This window comes from Lissotriton helveticus, chromosome 6 (genome assembly GCF_964261635.1).
Source record: "Lissotriton helveticus chromosome 6, aLisHel1.1, whole genome shotgun sequence".
Classification (NCBI taxonomy): domain Eukaryota; kingdom Metazoa; phylum Chordata; class Amphibia; order Caudata; family Salamandridae; genus Lissotriton; species Lissotriton helveticus.
The window spans coordinates 1,830,647,845-1,830,667,256 of record NC_136067.1 but is presented as its reverse complement, the minus strand read 5'-3'; the positions used below and the strand labels follow the sequence as shown (position 1 = coordinate 1,830,667,256).

At 44.4% G+C, this 19,412-nt stretch overlaps 1 protein-coding gene across 1 annotated transcript in view; it reads left to right on the top strand.

The window, feature by feature from the left end:
- KCNH1 (potassium voltage-gated channel subfamily H member 1) overlaps positions 1 to 19,412 on the top strand; it is a 1,297,290-nt gene that overhangs the window by 973,410 nt on the left and 304,468 nt on the right. The window lies entirely within an intron of this gene.

The window sequence follows — 19,412 nt, the reverse complement described above, 5'->3', positions numbered from 1 at the left end:
ATAGGAGTATCAATATAGGTACCTAGATAAACACACTACAAGGTATTCTGTTCAGTAGGCCTAACTAGGTCCCTTTAGCCAGCCCACGCATCATCACATTCAGCCTGAACTTGTGACTTTGTCCCGGTGTAGATTGACCAGATATCGATATTTGGTGATTTATACCTTTTGCTGCTATTTTTTCTAAAAACATTCAAATTCAATATCTGCGGTTCTACAAATTTTTTGTTGTTGTCATTTTTGGTATTTTTCTAATACTGTTGTGGGCTCTTTTTGTGGTGTGTTTTAACTGTGTTACTGTTTGAAGTATTCTACAGATACTTTGCATGTTGCCTTTGAGTTAAGCCTGACTGCTCTGATCCACGTTACCAGGGGGTTGAACACAGGTTAATTTGGTGTTTGCCGATGCCTTACCCTGACAAGGATCGTAGTTGTTGCTTTCCCAGGGGCCACACCCAAGTCAACCAGTAAACAAATTTCGTAGACACTGACTTAAACCAGACACCAAGATAAACTTAATAAATCCAATTTGCAATACCGCTTAAAGGTGAAATTAGTACAAAGTCAATATATTTAAGGGCAAGAATAAAAAAAGTAATTACTATAACAAGTACTATTGACTGAATTATCTTAATTCGGCAGGCGATGGCCTTCCACAGCAGCATGGGTTAACCTCATCGCCTTGGAAGCCCTGAAGCTAAGAGACCTGTAATTGTTATTTCAACATCACCTACACACAGAGAAGAGATAAGTTGTTTCTTCAACTAAAGTAATGAATGTGCTTACTCCTAAATTATTTTAAGATGACTAGGCTCCATAAGCTTGAGGCACATTATTAAAAATGTGCAAAGGAGCCCCCTAACTCAAATATATGCCAGCATTTCAAGTACCTTCGACCTCCACTTTGTTTTTGGAAGTTCTAAAACATGTAATAAGCTGGCGCAAGTTGAAGAGCATAGTTGACCTGTGACGCCATCAGTATGCTGAAGTCACCTGTTCACTCATTTCAGCTCATTAAGTGCTGTACTTACTAGCACTGACATGCAAGGGGTATGTCTGTAGCTGCACATGGTCAAAGTCCAGGAGAAGGTCAATGAGTGATAGGAGAAGTAGCAGTGGGCAGTTAGTGCATTGTGTTGCAATGTTCTTTAAAGAGGTGTGTCAGTCCATTGTGATGTAGTGTTCTTTAAAGAGGTGTATCCTCAACTTTTTTTATCCTGAATTGGAGTAGCCTTGGGGATCCAGAGAACATTTCAAATATGCAAATCATTATGTTGTTGTTCTATTTAACAGCTCAATGCTTTTTAGGAGCTTGTTTTCATTAACTGCAGTGAAACAAAACCAATTAGCATACATGATGGCATATGCTTTTAAAGTGGAAGCTCAGGAGTGGCTTTGTGATCTGTGACTGGCAACCTAAGTTGGTCGCATCTTTATGCCAGGGAGATGTAGTAACTGATTTGCTTTGCTACATACGAGTTATTATCAAATTGGTCATTGCTTTACTGAGTATGCAAAGTAACCATTATTATTTTTACATGTGATCATTCCAAATAGGTTATGAATCAGATAGGCATGCTACTAATTCTTCCTTCACCACTAAAGGTGACTTCCATAAATGCCAGCATTTGTAAAGTGCACAGCTACCTCCGACAGAGGTGTCCCGGCACTGGGGGCCGTCGGGAAGATTAAGCAAACTATTGCCCAGAGTCACATGGTGCTGGACTTACCTGCCGCCGGGGATCGAATCATGAACCCTGTGGTCCGGAGTCAGGTACCCTGGCCACTGCGCCACACCTCTTCCACTCTTCCATAAGGAGAGGGCAATGAAGAAGTGGGTGTTGGCCTTTCACGTTTTGCGTCACCTTGCACCAGTCATGTATCTATCCACCCCTAGTGCTTCCATCCATGTATCCCTCATTATACTCTGTGTCTTTTTGTCCATATATTACCATCCGCACTGCTGGCTTTAGGCCGGATGCAGCCACACCTGGCGCTGAGCTCGGGAGTGAAGTGTTTAGAAATACTGTAAGGGTCTGAAAACACCTGCTGCAGAGTTTTCTGCGTCCTGCAGTTTTTAAACAGCAATAAAAATTTAAAGATCAGAAATTTGTCTAAAGGCAGTTTTGACTCATCATAAGGTAGCACAGAGGGTTAATATGCCTGCTGCAAAGAACGTGTACCCTGCAGATCACAGAACTCTTTTTTATATAGATGGCGCAGTAGCTTACTTCTTTTGTCCCAGGGATCCTTTTGCTACTTGCCGTTCATAAGTTACAACCTACAAGTACAGCAACCTATGAACTGTCATCAAAGTGCTGCATGCAAATTGCATGGTACAGGTTAGAAAGTTATGTTTTTACCCCAGTATTTCGTTATCCTAATGTTACTAAAAAGGGTTTATTTGGGTAGAAAAACATTCTTATCAGTATAGCCAATCCCAGCGTTTTAAATCCTGAGTTTGTGCTTCTCCAGACTAAACAAAACATACTACCTTCTAGCATGGATGACACTTGATTCCAACATCTCATTGTTTTATGTATGTTAGACCTGGCATCCTTGGTGTGATTTTCCCCTTTATGTTTGCCTCTTCTTCCTGTATTTTTGCTGTGTGCTGAATTTTGTTTTTGCTGGTCTAGATGCTTTGATCACTTTCCCATTGCTGATCAGTGCCAACGTGCAAGTACTCCCTCTGTAAATTGTGAATATGGATTGGTGTATCAAGAATTAGCTTGTTTGACTTACTATACAAGTCCCTAGTACAGTGCACTGTGTGTTTTGAGGTAAGTATGAGTATGTGTTCCTTTTGTATATGTGTATATATTTGAGGCCTTTTTCCTTGAGTGCAAAGTGTTGTTCAACCGTAAAAAATGCATTCCATTTTCATTGCAGTTTTTCCAAACAAATCCTTTATTGATTCAAAACTGAGCACAAACAGCTGACATGTGTTTCGCCCTGTGTGGCGGGTAGCGCCAGGGCTTTCTCAAGGTTGGAGTTAAGTCTCCTTCCTTCGCAGTATCCTTCAGCAAAATGCCGTACGCAATGAGAGTCCGGTAACACTGTGTGTGCCCAGGGCCTGTAAGTCAAATGCTGCTAGTGGGCCTGCAGCACTGATTGTTCCCCCCACACAAGCAGCTTTTCAAAGGGGTTTCAGACCTGCCACTATAGTGTCTGCGCACAGTCTCTACTGCCATGTCGACCTGGCAAGTGCACCCACTTGCGAGACCCTAACCTTCCCTTTTATTAGATGTGAGTCACCCCTAAGTTACGCCCAGGTACCCCTGTGGGCAGAAAACATTGTATGTGAAACATAGGACATGTACAGATGTGTGTGACATGTCATGATAGTGAAATAAAGTGTATTTTGTTTTTCACTAGTGAAAGGCTATCTGTCCAATAGGATAGGATGCAACGTTGTTTATAACATCTTATAAGTGTAACTTCCCATTGGGACACAATCGAAAGGTGGACTTTAGTATGCTTGAACTCAGAATATAAAAAGGCATCTTTAAGTAAAGATTATTTTTATATTGTTGGTTTGAAAGTAGTTATTTTCTTGCTTAGCCATCCTGTGTGCCTCTGCTGGTTTGTGGATTGATTATCTGGCTTTGGAGTGACAGGGACTTGGGATATGCATTCATTGTAGATAGCCACGGGGGTTGAGCTGTGTCCTGCCTTTCCTGGATGAGTCAGGGCTGGGCTGAATAGACCTGGGCTGCAATTAGAGTAGGGGGAGGAGATTTCCTTTCACCTGAATTGGCCTGGTCTGCCTTACACAATGCTGTCTCCACCTCCTGCCGGGAAGCTGGACCAGAAAGGACAGAACTGGTTTTGACTTAGCACAGAGCCTCTCTGCCACAAGAGAACAAAAGGAAATAGAATATAACTATTGGGGCCTAGACCCCAGAAATTTAGAATACTTCCGGACTCAAGAGGACCCTCTGCCAAGGAGAAGAGCAGGGAAGACTGAAGGAGAAGTACTGCCCCTTTGCTATATGCTGACTGGGGTTGGCCTGGATTGGCTGCTTCTGCCAAGGCGAGGATAAAGACTTTGCTGTGTCTCCTGCTTGAAGAAGATCTCCAAGGGCATGAAGTAGAGCATGTCTACTGTTCTGAAATCTCAGGGACGCAAAGACTTTACCACAAGCTCCCCTGAACTTCCTTGCTGGTAGTTGTGACCTTCCAAGAGATGCCTGTTCCTGTATTGGGCCTCTGGAGGTTGTTCTTGCTGCTGGGAGCTGGGAAAAGAGAAGCAACTAAAGAAGAGTAATGCAGCTGCACCCATTTCTGAGGCATCGCCATCGTGCTGCTGAAGAAACCTACGCAGCGCCTGCTCGCGGCTGGAGGAATAACTGCACGCCGAGTCTCATGCACCGATCTCTGAAGTCTGAGATCACCAACTGACTCCAGTGCAGGCCCTGCTGTTCAACTGCAAGAACCGACGCATCTTAGGACCACCGCTGGAGAAATCAACTCAGCGCCTTTGCCGCCACTGCTGCATCGAGAACCGATACAGCTCCGAAGCCCCACTCATCGCACCGGGGTGCCAAGTCTAAAACAACACTGGGGCCGCAGTAAGAAACCGACGAATCGCGACTCCACACAGTAAGAAACCAACACATCACCTCCTCTTTAGTAAGGAATCGACGCAACACCTCCCCTGCATAGCAGTAAGGAACTGATGCATCACCTCCCCTGGAGTAAGGAACTGACGCATCACCTTCTCTTGGCATGAGGAACCGACGCATCACCTTCCCTGTGGCTGTTTTTGTTTATTATTTTGACGCATCCAAGGTACTTTGTGGTGAAAGTGTTGCAGCTATAGTTTGCTATGGACAGTGTTTTTCCCTTCTAACAGTCACATTTGGATTATTGTATGTGGGACTTTTGTCGTTTTGGTCTTGTTTGGTTTGGATAAAGATGACTTATTTTTCTAAACTGGTGTGGTGTCCATTTGTAGGGTGTTCACTGTATTACTGTATGTGTGCACAAATGCTTTACACACTGCCTCTGAGATAAGCCTGTCTGCTCATGCCAAACTACCAAGGGGGTGAGAAGGGGTTATTTTAGTAGTGTATCCCCCTTACTCTGAATAGGAAGAAAGGTCCTTACTTGGACAAAGGCGCAAACCATTGCCAACTATGACCCCCATTTCTAACATGCATGATTTGCTGTCTCTGTATAAAGTGTGTGTGATTTAACGTGCTCTGCACCCTACAATGGCATGAGTAGTGCTGTAAAGCAAATGAAATTCATCTGAGAGGACTATGGTGAGAGGAGGGGTGCCGGTGGAGCCCTTAGAGAATGTCTTTCTATGCACATCAGTCCCACAGCACCGCTTGTCAGGCACCCACAGTCTGTTATCCAAACTGAACAGAGAGACAGTCACATGTTGGGAGGAGTTCTATTCTCTCCCTAGACCAGATACCATGTGTTTGCTTTGTTCGCCCTAAGTTGGCAGGTCCCTTGCTCGCTTTGCCACTTGATTCAAGCTAGCCTGGCTGCCGATTGTATTCAGGCTAGCCTGGCTGATGAGAGGTGTTACCCTAAAACTGGTCCCAGGATGCTGGTTCCGGTCCAGGGAAGACCTGGCTAGTCAGTTTGGGCAAGACTGTGCCCATGAAGAACAGGGTCGAGGTTGATTTGCATATGGCTGGGTGTGAACTGGGGTGGTGAAATGAGCTAAAGCAGGTTGATGGATTCAACCCAGATCTAATAGTAACTGGGTGTGAGAAAAGTTTCAGCGCTCCTTCCATCATCTCCTTGTGTTTGCTTTTGCCCACCATCCGTCTATTTTGTTCCCTGCCTGAGTGGCCAGAGAGCGCTGGTACACACCAGAAAGTGAGTGACGAAAATCATGTCAGCACACAGTTTCATCCGTTGATAAGGAAAGCTCACATCATTGGTCTGTAAGTGGAGTGACTTCTGGAAGCACAATCTTGCCAGCCAGATGAGCCAAGATTGCCCATACTCATTTGCATGTGATACGTGTGGTTGTCTGAAAACCATCTTTAACCTTTGAATTTCAATTAAAAAAAAAATATTACGTGACCTCTTTGGCATAGGCACTCAACGCCAGTGATAGGTAGCAGAGTTAGCACAAGCTATGCCTGACCTGTCCTTTGGGCCCTCTATCCCTGTCCTTGCGGCCTCTTGCCTTATGGGTCATAAAGGGTCAAAGGGCGCCGGAAGGAACAAGTATCCATGGGTCAAAGAATCTTTTTATTTTCCGTCATTTCCATTATTTTCCGTTCCTTTACCATCTAATTTGTAAATAAGAGGCCATTGCAGGACTAAGGGCGTGGCAAGGGGCTAATTTAGTGAGAGCAATAGTGGTCAAAGGCCATGTAATGTCACTACTCCACCAGCCTACTTGGTGAATCAAAGTCCATGTTGACATTAAAAGTAAAAGAGAAGGGAGAAGGTGTGGGCGGCATGGAGGCAACATAGAGGAGAGCTGGTGAATACCCAAAACATGTCTGGATCCAATTAGTTATGAGGGAGAAATTGCCAGTTACTCCACACACTGAGACGAATGAGAGGTGGGGTGGGATGGGAGGAGGGGGCGAGGCGGCAGAGGATACAGTGTCATTATAGTACCTGCAGGTATGCTCACGGTGGAGAGATCCACGGAGGGGGTGACTAGCGGGTTGGCTGTCGGGATGGGGGGGCGCTAGGGGGGGCTTGATCTACCAATACAAGCTTATTTGAAGATGTGTTATGCTATGTAGCATTGTCCTATCTGTATCACCGTTCTACTGCTGATGTCTTTTGTGCGATTGTATGGAGCCTGTTTATATAATAAAAATAATTTTTTTTAAAAAGAAGTAAAAGAGAAATGTACGGTGGTCACATTGCAAAGAGAACCGATTCTAATAAAAAGTAAAGCGTCTACTTTCCCAGATGCAGGAAAGGAAGGCTCTGAAAAGTTTACTTCTGTCCTCCATGCCCTGCCACACACTTGACTCAATAATAAACCAGGCCTCATGAAGCCTTTCAGTTCGCATGAGGCACAGACATGAAGCACAGCGCACCCAAAGCTTTGCGGCTCTAGGAGCAGTTTCCAGAGTGGTGGAGCTGCCATCACTGCAGTCAGTGAAATCAGAGGGATAGTGACACATTCAAACTTTACACAAAGAGCAAGTGTGGCAAATGAGCTAGGCCTCTTCATCAGGTTAGCGGTAGGGGTGGTCAGTATCCGGTGATGCATGTTGAGCACATGTGCGATGATAAAAACTAAAGCATAGTGTGGTGGGTCACTGCCATTTACATAAAGTGCAATTTCCACTGAAATTTCCTCTTGAAATGGCCGCTAAATTTGCATCAGACATGTGGTTTTACGGATGTATGACGTTACAACGCATGCTTTTACCACGCATGCTATTACAACACGGTTTTTACAACCCATACCATTACAACGCATAGCGCTTTGGGGTGCTGGATAGTGAATAGTTTAATTTACTATTCCAAATCCAGTCCCCGTGGACACTAGGGAAGGTGTTGGATAGTAAATTAAATCTATTCCCTATCCTAGAGCGCCCCCCAGCGCAATGCGTTGTAATGGTTTTCGTTGGAAAACCTGCGTTGTAATAGCACTGCGTGGTAAAAGTTGCGTTGTAAAGGATGTTTCCCGGTTTTACTGCTAAGCATTATATAGCACGCAAACAATAACGTTTGAAAATTACGCTAGAACATAGAATTACCATTTTCACATCACACAAGTGTAGTGCGTTGGTCTGATTTGATCCTATTGAAATCTTTGTTTCCATCTCACTTCAGACCAGAAAAACAGTCTCATTTGTTATTTCCATGCCGCTGATATATTACAAAAGAATATTAATATATTTATTTACACCTATTTAAATATTGCTGTGTGCTAGAAAATATTTGACGTCCTACAGGACTTTCCTTCAACTTCCCTGTACCTCAGCAAGGTCGTCGATTGTGTCACTTTATTAATGTCCCTCACCTTGCAGTTGTAGAAAGCAATTTGTCAGAAGACTATGCCTGACATTTGACCTCGGTCTTTAAATGCACAGCAAATGCAGCATGGGAAAAAAGCAAATGCACAGGCCTCTTTATTGGTCATTCTCCTCCTGGCCTCCTGCAATGTTATTTTGGCGAGCTGCAGCCCCCCTCCATCACTACTACATCCATCCCCCTGGTTTGTAACCCAAAAATAAAACACTAATCCCCGGAGCGTCTGCTTGTCCAAGACGCATGAAGAATGGTCCCCGACAAGGGATGAGGATGGAAGAGAGAGAAACAGCAAGACATATGTGGTGAGAGACAAACAAGGGCAGAGGGAGACAGGGAGTGAGAGACAGGTGGATATAGATATGAGGAGAGTGAAACGTAGAAAGAGAGAGGCGTTGAGAAAGAATGTAACAGATGAGAGACAGGGAGGCAAAAAAAAACAGATAAAGAAATAAAGATGGGGAGGGATGGAAACATTAAGAGATAGGGAGAGCCAGGAAGGGGGAGGGGGTAGGGGGAAAGAGAAAGAGAGAGAGAGAGAGAGAGAGAGAGAGAGAGAGAGAGAGAGAGAGAGAAAGAGAGAGAGAGAGAGAGAGAGAGAGAGAGAGATAAAAACTGGGTGACAAAAAGATGAAGAGCGACAGGTAGGAGGAGACAGATGGGGAAGCGGATGATGGGGAGAAGTAGAGCAATACAGGAAGAGACAGGAAAAGACCAGGATAGACAGAAAAAGACAGGGAGAGATGGGCTGGAAGGAGGAACATTGAGAGGGTGAGAGACAAACAGAGAACAATAGGGGGTTTTAAAGATAGGAAGAGACAAGGGGAGAAAGGAAGATGTAAAGATAGGAAGAAACAGAAAGACAGACATGAGACAGAGACAGGGCAGAGTCAAACAGAGTGAAAGATGGAGAGGCAGCTAGAGGGGAGACAAAGAAAGGGAGAGAGCGAAAAGGGAGACAAAAAACAAAGACATGGCAGAGGGAGAAAGGAAGTGTTAACGCGGGGTTTCTGGTCTCTAGTTACCTTACCAGATCCCTAATCATGTCGACTGAATCGTTGGTACCTGTCATTGAGTAAAAGACAATCTACTACTAGGTTAGTCAATTAGGAACTTAAACCACTCTAAAGAACCACTTACCACTGGGAAAGGTTAAAAAGTTTTAATTCAAAGTCAAAAGTATCTGGAGATACAAACATCTCAGAATAAGATTCAAAAGGTATACAGGTATTAGTACAAAAAGATACTCTCTGAATATCCTTAAACGACAAAAGGAAATTATCAAAACTATTTCAAAGAGCATGAGTGTTGCAAGAATCGCTGTGAGTTGCAACTTGAGAGTCATTTACAGAAAAGAAAAATACAAGTTAATCTGTCCCTACACTAGACTAAGTGACATCCCTACTTAACAAGATCTTTACCTAAAAAGGTGTCAGCAGTGGTGATTTCCAAAGAAGATCACACACTTCCCTTAGTCTTTGTCTCAAAATTGAATTCTGTTAGTTCTCTATCTGCCTACCCATCCGCTCTCTAGGGCTCCTCAGATCATCTGCTCTAACTCTACCCCGGGGTGCTATCCCTAATACAAAATCACATTTCCAATAGGAACGCCCATGTCGACGCCTCTCACGTGGTGCAGTTTTGAGCGGCAAACTCCGTACTGGTGCTCCTCTTGACTCTTCATTAAAGTTGACCTTGCTTCCCAGGCTTCTTCTTCAGCGAGACAGTACCCCCTAAAATTCCTGAAGACTCCTCCAGGCCTGCGCCTGGCTCTCTTGAACAAAGGAACCGTTCATCATGGTACTGATTAGGGCTCCTCGCACCTGCGACAGACACATGTACTGTGGGCCTCAAATTCCAACCTCCACCATATCTCGGACCATAAAACATGTGTAAGAATTCTCAGTCAGTGCCTAGCACATCTTTCCCCTAACGAGCACATTTAGATCAAAGAGAATGACTTGGTCTTTTCAGGCCTAGTTGATTTGCACAAAGCGGCTCTCTGCCTTCTAAAACATTTCTTTTCTTTGGTTTAAACAGTATTTTAACTAACACGTATTACTATAGTATAATGCAACACATCTATATAAAACACATATTTTAATACTATGCCTAATAATACATTTGCACTCAAATGACATTAGAATCCACGTCACTAAAAGTGTAGCAGCATCTTTCGTTTCCTGTGAAATGCCATGTGGCCTACACATTTTCATGGTTTGCAGAATTACATTTCGTTTTCACTTAGTCATCTAACGTGTGACTCCAACATCATTTTAACATTTCTACAACCTCTACATTAGTTTTCCACACTTATATATGCATCTATTCTAATTAAAACAAACACTCATATATTTTCACTATATAAATTGACACTCTTGTATATTCCACACTAAGCTAATACTACGTGCTTGTAAATATGGTGTACTTATACATTTTTCAGATTTGTGCTCTCTCAGTCCCCCCTTTGATGACTTTCAGGAGTCATCACCATCAAAACAACATCCCTAAAATGTAGGATCTTTCAGATTGAAGTTGTTGCAATACCCCCTCGTTTCATTGTCTCTAGAGCCTTCAGACTCTTATATTGAGTATCCTGCATCGCAGTCAGTCTTTTCTCCTGTTCCCTCATGGATCTCTGCAACCTGTTTGCTCTATACCATTGGTACAGTCGCACCAATCCCCACAAAGTGATTACACAAATCACAATTATGATGATGGGTTTCAATATGTACCAAACGATACCCTTTCCTAGGTTGGCAAACCAACCTCCAACTTTACCCATTCCTTGGCCTACTTTTTCCCACACATTTATCTTTGTCAGATCCTCAATCTCATGATGAATCGCAGTAATATTTCGTATGTACTTCTCTAAAGGTTTTGAATTGTCTGGAATGTAAGTGCAACATTCCTGGACCTTCAAAGCCTTACAAACTCCGCCCTCTTTGGCCAACAGAACGTCTAGAGCAAGTCGGTTCTGAAGAACCATTGCCCTTATCGATTGCATCTCTCCCTCCACCAGCATTAAGGATCTAGCAGTACTGGCAGATAACCTATCTACGACTGTAGCCAATCTTCTAATTTTTATGTCATTCAGTATCAATCCCAAGAGAGGGAATGCAGCACCAAATACATCCCCAACTACCTCTTCAGCACCTAGATCTCTTCTCCCTCTTGTTGGTATTCCTCTCTTTGTCGTTTCTAAATTCTCAACATGGTATATTTTGGGGAAGAAAATTGCTAAATAGCATGATCCGTACCAATTATCTGGTAGCTTCACATATGCATTTCTTCCACATACAAAATATACATTTGGGATTGCTTGCATCTCCTTCAAAAAGTCCTTGGAGTAGTACTCCAATTGGAAAGCATGTTCACAACTGACTTGACCTACATACAGATTCTCATAATAGGAGTAACTTCTGTGAATGCACAGTTTCCCCCGTTTCTCCTTGTCTAAAGCAATTGGACCAAAGCTACCCTTTCTTTGCTGTATCCTTTCTTCCTTGGTCCAATCTGTTTCCCATTGTCCTGAAGCTTTTAGAATCTTTTGCCTCCTATATCTAGTATCCACCTGCCCTATAAACTTTTTCTCAATTTCTGACACTTGACAAGTCAGATTATTTCTTCGGGCATGTGAAGTATCTAACGTTTTCTATGGAATGAAAAATTTCTGTAACCTGTCTTCGCACTTGTAATAGTCCCACTTGTTCAGATGCTTATAATTTGGGACCTCTAGCAATGTCGAGTCAAAATTCGAAAAATAATACTCGAACCCATCTCGTCCATAGAATATGCTCAATAACAAACTACATGTGATTCCATACGTCAATGGAAGATGATGGTATCTGATACCCTCATCCACAGAAGCTGGTAATTGCATACAAACGTAGCAATTCTTCGCCTCCATGACATCAATGTATTCGTATAACAACTTGGCATAAGCATTTGACCTAAAGTTCCCCTGTGATTCGTCAACATGTAATCTTTTGATCTCAGCATCTAGCAAAGCCTTTTCTTTCTCAGTGTTTTCTCCTTTTACCTCAGCAACAGTGGTAGGCTTTTGTGTTGATGCTTTCTTTGTTTCTAATCTTGCCTTTGTTTCGTTCTCATGTCCCACTATATATGATATAGTAACTACTAAAACTATAAGAGAAATCACTACCACTAAAAGTGTGCCTACTATGCATTTTGCCCTGCGGTTCGGGTTGCCAGTCTCCATGATCTCAAACAGTGTAGCTCTGTTTGTCGTTCTCAGCAAAGTCTCTTACTTCTTCTCAATGTCCTTTTTGCTTTGCACCAAGACTCTCTTCATTTGAACCAAAATGTCTTTCTTTGAACCACACTTGGAAGCTGACAATTCTCTCCCGCAAGAACAGTCATTAAGTTCTGTAGCAATAGACAACTCTAGCCCTTCTCCATCCACTAAAAGGAAAGTCCCTAATTCTTTCTTCTTCCACTCGGCGCTAGGTTATCTTCCAATCAATATTTACAAAGTTCTTTATCAAAGTCTTTTTAGCAATCTGAAACTATGCGTGTTCCCAGAAGTTCCACCACTAGCTCAAATATTTCCATACGAAGAAGGACTCCCTCCAGTATTGGACTCCTTGAACAGCAACACGGAAACTCAACAGTCTCAAATATCAATTTTCTTATTCCACTCAGGAGAGGAGGATAGACGATGTTGAGTGTCAGCAGTCTTTCGACCTCCAATCCTGGCAACAGGAATCTTATTTCCACTGTGATGATTGGGTCAGTTCTGGTCAGGGTCACTTCCCTCACCCTCCCAACTCTGCGTCCCTCGGACATCTGCAGCGAGGTAGGTCCACTCAGGTGTAGAGTATCTTCTGCTAGGCACTCGTACTCTCCTTGATCTCCTTAGACCCTCCTGCTCTTGGTCCGATACTTCTTCTTCCAGATCCGAGTCTTCGGATATAGGAGCAAGAGTTTCTTCTCGAGCTAGCTTCAGGCTCGGCCTCCTTCTTCTTTCAGGCCAAGTAGCTGCCCCACTTCTTGTTCTCCTATTGCTTTCCCTCCTGCTCGGTTCCTGATCACTCTGTTCCTGATCTGTTTCCAAGTCACATTCACAACAGCTCTCTCCTTCTGTTGCAGCTTCAGTGTCGCTACTGCCTTGCCCTTCTTCTTCTGGATCGGCAACGCTCCCAACTTCTTCCGACACCCCCACAGCTTGACTGATCCCCTCTAATGGTTCACCGTCTTCAGCTGGATTCTCATCTGTGAGAGGAGCTGTTTCTTCCAGGGGTGCTGGAACTCTTCGGGTGTGGGAAGCATGTATCCAATTCGGCAGGCCTCCACACTTGACAGCCGTATTCGTGGTCAGTATGACCTGAAAAGGTCCTCTCCAGCGCACGTCTAGGCAGTTTTTCCGGACGTGTTTCTTCACCAGCACCCACTCTCCTGGGCACAGGTCATGACACAACTCTCTTGAAGATGGGACCTCAGCAGCCTGCACCTGGAAGGACACAGAATGAATGGCGTCAGACAGTCCTTTGCAGTAATCCAGGATCAGGTCATCTGTAATGTTTAATAGTGTCGCAGTTGGTACAGAAGGAAGCCTCATTGCCCTCCCCATCAGCACCTCGTGTGGAGAGAGACCTGTCCTCCGGTCGGGTGTGCTGCGCATGCTCATCAACACTAAAGGCAAAGCATCTGGCCAATTCAAGTAAGTTGAAGAACACACTTTGGCAATTCGACACTTTAGTGTCCCATTTATCTGCTCCACAATTCCTGAAGCCTCTCGTCGATAGCTACAGTGCAACTTCTGATCAATGTTCAATGCGGCACAGAGCATCTTCACAATTTCACTGTTAAAATGTGTTCCTCGATCAGATTCCAGAGAGCCTGGCACCCCGTAGCGCGGGATCAATTCTCTAAGTAACAGTTTTGCTACGGTGAGTGTATCGCACCTACGTGTAGGGTATGCCTCGACCCACTTGGAAAATATGCATACAACCACCAACACATACCTAAGGCGGTTGACTCTAGGCATTTCAATGAAATCTAATTGCATTCGGTTGAAAGGCCCCCCAGACCACCCAATGTGACTCATGGTAACTGGTGTTCTTTTTCCTACATTCAGTTGCTGACAGGTGACACATCTCCTACAGACTGCTTCTGCTGCAATCCTGAACTTTGGGCAATACCAAGTTTGCCTAAATACCCTCAGCATGGCATCCCTTCCTAAGTGTGTTGGACCATGTATTTGTCGTGCCATTGGATTCACTAATTCCTCCGGTAACACTGCTCTTCCATCTGCTGAAACCCAAAAATCCATTTCACTTCTCACACAACCTGCTACTTCCCAGGACTTTTTCTCTGACTCAGGTGCATTTTCTTGCATTTGTTTCAGATCTTCCCATGTATCTACGGTCTCTAACATCATCTGGACTTCTGTTTTTTCCTTTGCCCCGCCTACTTCCACCTCCGTGAAAGTATACCCTTGCTCCGCACAATAGCGGGCAACTTCATCTGCATATCTGTTTCCTTGGGACACAAAATCTGTATTTTTAGTGTGAGCTATACACTTGACCACTGCAATTTCAGCTGGACCTTGTAATGCTTCTAACAGTTGTCGTACAAAATCCCCATTTCTGATTGGCGAACCAGAGGAGGTCATGTAACCCCTCTGAGACCACAATTGCCCGAAATCATGAACTACACCGAAACCATATTGGCTATCGGTATAGATGGTGACTCTCTTTTTGCTACCTGCTATACAGGCACGTGTCAATGCAATGATTTCTGCTACCTGAGCGGAGTGTACTCCTTCCAGGCAAGCGGCTTCCACAACTCCAGTAATGGTGCAAACAGCATAAGCTGCTCTCAACCGACCAGTATCGTCTCTTAAACATGAGCCATCAACAAAGTAAATTTCATCAGGGTCGATCAATGGCTCATCCACAATATCTGGTCTGGGCTTCGTGCATAGTTCAGTCACATCTAGGCAATCGTGATCTTCACATTCTTCGCCTTCTATATCATTAGGAAGTGGCATCAATGTAGCAGGATTCAAGACCGAGCACCTCTTAAGGGTCACGTTCTCTGCAGCAAGAATAACTTGCTCATAGCGCGTGAGCCTACTATTGGTCAAGTGCTGCGTCTTGGTCCTAGTCATTAACAATTCTACAGAATGCGGTACATACACCACTAATTGATGTCCCATGACTATGTTCTCACACCTCTCAATGCTGACACCTGTTGCAGCAACGGATTTGAGACATCCGGGCAACGCTGCGGCTACCGGATCTAATGTAGCCAAAAAATATGCAACTGGTCTACGGGCATTTCCGTGTACTTGCACCAACACTGATAACGCACATCCTTCTCTTTCACAGCAGTATAATGAGAAAGTCTTCTCATAATCTGGCATTCCCAAAGCCGGAGCACGACACAAATCCTCTCTCAGCTGTAGGAACGCCATTAGGCACTCGTTGTCCCATGGTACCGGATCACTCACCTCCTTGTGCGTCAGTTTCTGTAAAGGTTTTGCTTTCAGTGAAAAGTTAGCTATCCACTGTCGGCAGTAACCAACCATTCCTAAGAACATCCTAACTTCTCTCTGTGTCGTTGGCGCATTCATTTTCATGATGGCCTCTATCCTGTCTGGAGACACCTTGCGCTTCCCCTTCTCTATTCGGTGACCCAGATACTGTACTTCTGTCAGACAGTACTGTAATTTGTTCGGAGATACCTTATGTCCATTCTCAGCTAAATGATTCAGTAAAGCAACGGTGTCTTCCTTACAAGCTTCCTCTGTTTCTGACGCAACAAGTAGGTCGTCTATGTACTGGACCAGAACCGAGTTCTGTGGCAATACCAGACTTTCAAGGTTCTTCTTCAACAGCTGACTGAAGATCGAAGGGCTATCTGTGAACCCTTGTGGGATTCGACACCATGTTAAGGCGCGATCCTCCATTTTAAATGCAAAAAGATACTGACTGTCCTCATCTAATGGGATGGAAAAGAAGGCTTGACAAAGGTCTATCACTGTAAACCACTCAGCTTGGAATGGTATTTGAAACAGTATCACTGATAGATTCGGTACCACTGGACAACATGAAACCACTATGTTGTTAATCTTTCGAAGGTCCTGAACTATTCTGAACTTCCCACTAGGTTTCTGCAAACCCATAATCGGGGAGTTACATGGACTACCCACGATTTCTTTCAGTATTCCCTGTTGAATCATTGAATCAATCACAGGTTTTATTCCTGCAATCGTTTCCTGGGACAGTTTATACTGAGGCGTTCTTGGATATTCAGCGTTTGGTTTTATCATGATCTTCACTGGTTCCACCCCTTTGATCAGTCCTATCTCTTCCCCAGTAAAATCCCATACTTCAGCTGAGACAGCATCTCTTAGGTCACAAGGAAGGTCTTCCACAGTCAGAGTAGGATACAGTTCTATACATGTTTTCTCATTGGCAATCTTAAAGGTAGCATCATCATCTGTGGTCTGTACCTCCACACCCTGAGGGGTGCAGTATATGGTGCAATTCAATTTGCACAACAAGTCCCTCCCTAACAGACATACAGGACTAGAATCACATACCACAAACTGATGTTCATTTGTGTAATTCCCTATTTTCACTGACACTGGTTCTGTCAAAGGACTAGTCATTCTTCTATTTGCGACTCCAACCACCTGAATTGTTTCCCCCGACATTGGTAGGTCAGGAACCACTGCTGATCTCAGAGTTGATCTAGTAGCTCCAGTATCCACCAAGAATGTCATTGGGCACCCTGCTACCTCTGCCTCAACAAATGGCCCTCTCTGATCTACTTCTAGAACTGCCCCTAGGGTACAGTCCTCTTCTCTGTTCACACGTTGACCGGTCATTGGGTCAATGTAATAACATTTTTCTTCTTCAATAAAAAGAGGCATTTGTTTATAGACTTTTCCCCCTGTCGCGATCTTTGGTGGCTGTGGAAACTGAGCTCGTGGAGCCGAAGTCCCCCCTTTGACCACCTTGCTTCCTGGGACTGTCGCCCTTTGAACTGGAACTTCCTGAACTTCCTGTTCTAATTCCAGTTCTCCACTTTCAGGGTTAAATGGACACTCGTGTCTCCAATGTCCCACCTGGTGACACTGGTGGCACTTTGTCGTTTTCTTTAAAGTGGCAAAATCTATTCTAGGTCTCTGACTTTCTTCACTATCCTTGTTCTGACCATTCGACTTCCATCCCATTGTCCCCGTTCCCTGTTTCTGCTGTCCGCCCTTCCCGGCTGACTGCATTTGTACCACCATCAGCTTTTCCTTCATTTTCTTTGTCTTGGAATCTATCTCATCGCTACAGTATCTGGCATACCTTAAAATTTCATCTAGTGGTTTGTTTTGCCAACAAATTAAGTGTTGCTGAATCATCAAACAAATATCAGGTCTCAACCCCAAAACAAACTTTGACACAAACTGTCCTATATCTTTGGGATCCATTACATCAAGTCCACTGTATTGTTTGAATGTTTTCAACAACCTTTCATAGAACTCATGAACTGTCTCCTTTGGTTCTTGTCTTGTTCGGTCTATTTTTACCCAGTCTATGTCCTGGGGTGGTACCTTATCTTTCAGCCAAGCTATTACCCTTTCATACTTTTGCATAACAATTTCAGACGGTCCATTTGTCTGAGCATCCCTCACTGGTTCAGTAGTTGGCCATTCAACACTAGTCTTGTACGATGTCCACAAGTCAGATGGGACCACAATGTCAAACAAAGTGTTCAAATCTATCCACAATACTTTCGAGATCTTTACAAACCTTTCTACCTGCTTATACCACTCTACTGGATTGTCCCTTAACTTCGGAAATGAGTTGGTAAATGCAGCTAAATCTCCTCTACTCCAGGGTACATGTACATAATTCCCATTCGATATTTCTCGCAAAGGGAATGCCTCCATCTGCATTACCCTTCCTTCCGGAGACATCACACTTGTGCTCCTCCTGACAGTACCCCTTTTGGACCATCTCTCTTCCCATTTGTCCAGATCTCTCCACACTCTTATTCCTGCTATCAACTCCCTAATGTGTGTTTTTAATCCTGTAGTTCTCTTCTCATCTAAGTCTTGATCTGAATACTGCAACCTATGGTTACTCTGTAATGTCCTCGTTTTAGACAAGTCTACCATGTACTTGTCTGCCAGTCCAGACAGTTTCTCATGAATTGCCCTTGCCTTCCGGGTAACATCCTTTGCTATGAACAGTAACTCATCCTGTTCATACAAGTCAATCCTTTCTAAGGGCAACGTCCCATCTATTATGTCATCCAGGTCAGATTTTAAGCTAGTGACATCGAGTCTTTTGGCCTTTATTGCAGCTCTCAGTATACTAGTTCTAGGGGGTCCATTCACATCTCTCCCATCCCAGCTCCGAGTCCTACGTCTAGGCTCAGGCGAGTTATGGGGAGTCCTCCCTTGTTCCCATCTCTCCAGGTCCCATGCAGTTCCATCCTCTCTGGGTGTATGGTGAAACACTTTCCCATTTCTCGTAGTCCCACCGGTCCCATCCTGCATGATTTCCCTAGATGCATGGTAAGACATTCCATTTATCCCCCTGTCCTAGTCATTTGCCGGTGGTCCCTGATCTCTCGACCCATGGCAAGATCCTTCACTGTTCCCCGTGCTCCCGCGACTCCAGTGCTGTATACTCTCATTAGGTGCATGGTGCGTACATCTAAACCTCTCTCTGTATTCTTGAGTCCGCTGATCTCCCTCGCTTTGGATGAGACGAGGTGTCTCTCCACATCTTGTACTCCTCTCCCTGCTCTCTTGCTCATTCCCACCGTCAGTATGACGTATAACCCCTCTACTCTCCGGCCTGTTACCTTCACACTCTTGACTACTTGCACTAGCCCCGCAGTGAGACAATGTTCCGTTGCCTCGGCTTCCCCATTCTGCTTCTGTTCTAGGTCTGCTGGTTGGTGCTTCTGTGGACCCCTCCCATTCTCTCAAATCGACCCTCAGCTCCTTAAAGGATTTCGGACGTGGTCCCCTTAGGTCCATCGGTCCTCGTTGACCCCCCTGCTCTGTTGCGGGACTCACTGTCGGTTCGAATGGGGTGTTCCACGTTACCGGTCCTGGCAATTGCTTCCAGGCATTTGTCGTGTCATTCCTCCTCTCCATCTCAACCCTTTCTCTGTCTAACCGTATCGGTTCTTCCTCTCTCACATTCTCTGGGTTGTAAATCGATACTATGGGTCCTATGGTAACAGGTACTTGGAGAGCATCTGGCAATCCAAAAGTTTCAGCCCTCTCTGCGGTTGGCGTTTTCTGTACCACAAACCTTCCGACTACACTCTGTGCTGTACTATGTTCGGGTGTCTCCCCACCTTTGATAGGTGTCCATTCCGATATAAGAAGTGGTACATACCCCTCTATGGCAGCCCCATCTTCCCTTGCGAGTCCTCTACTTTCAATCTCC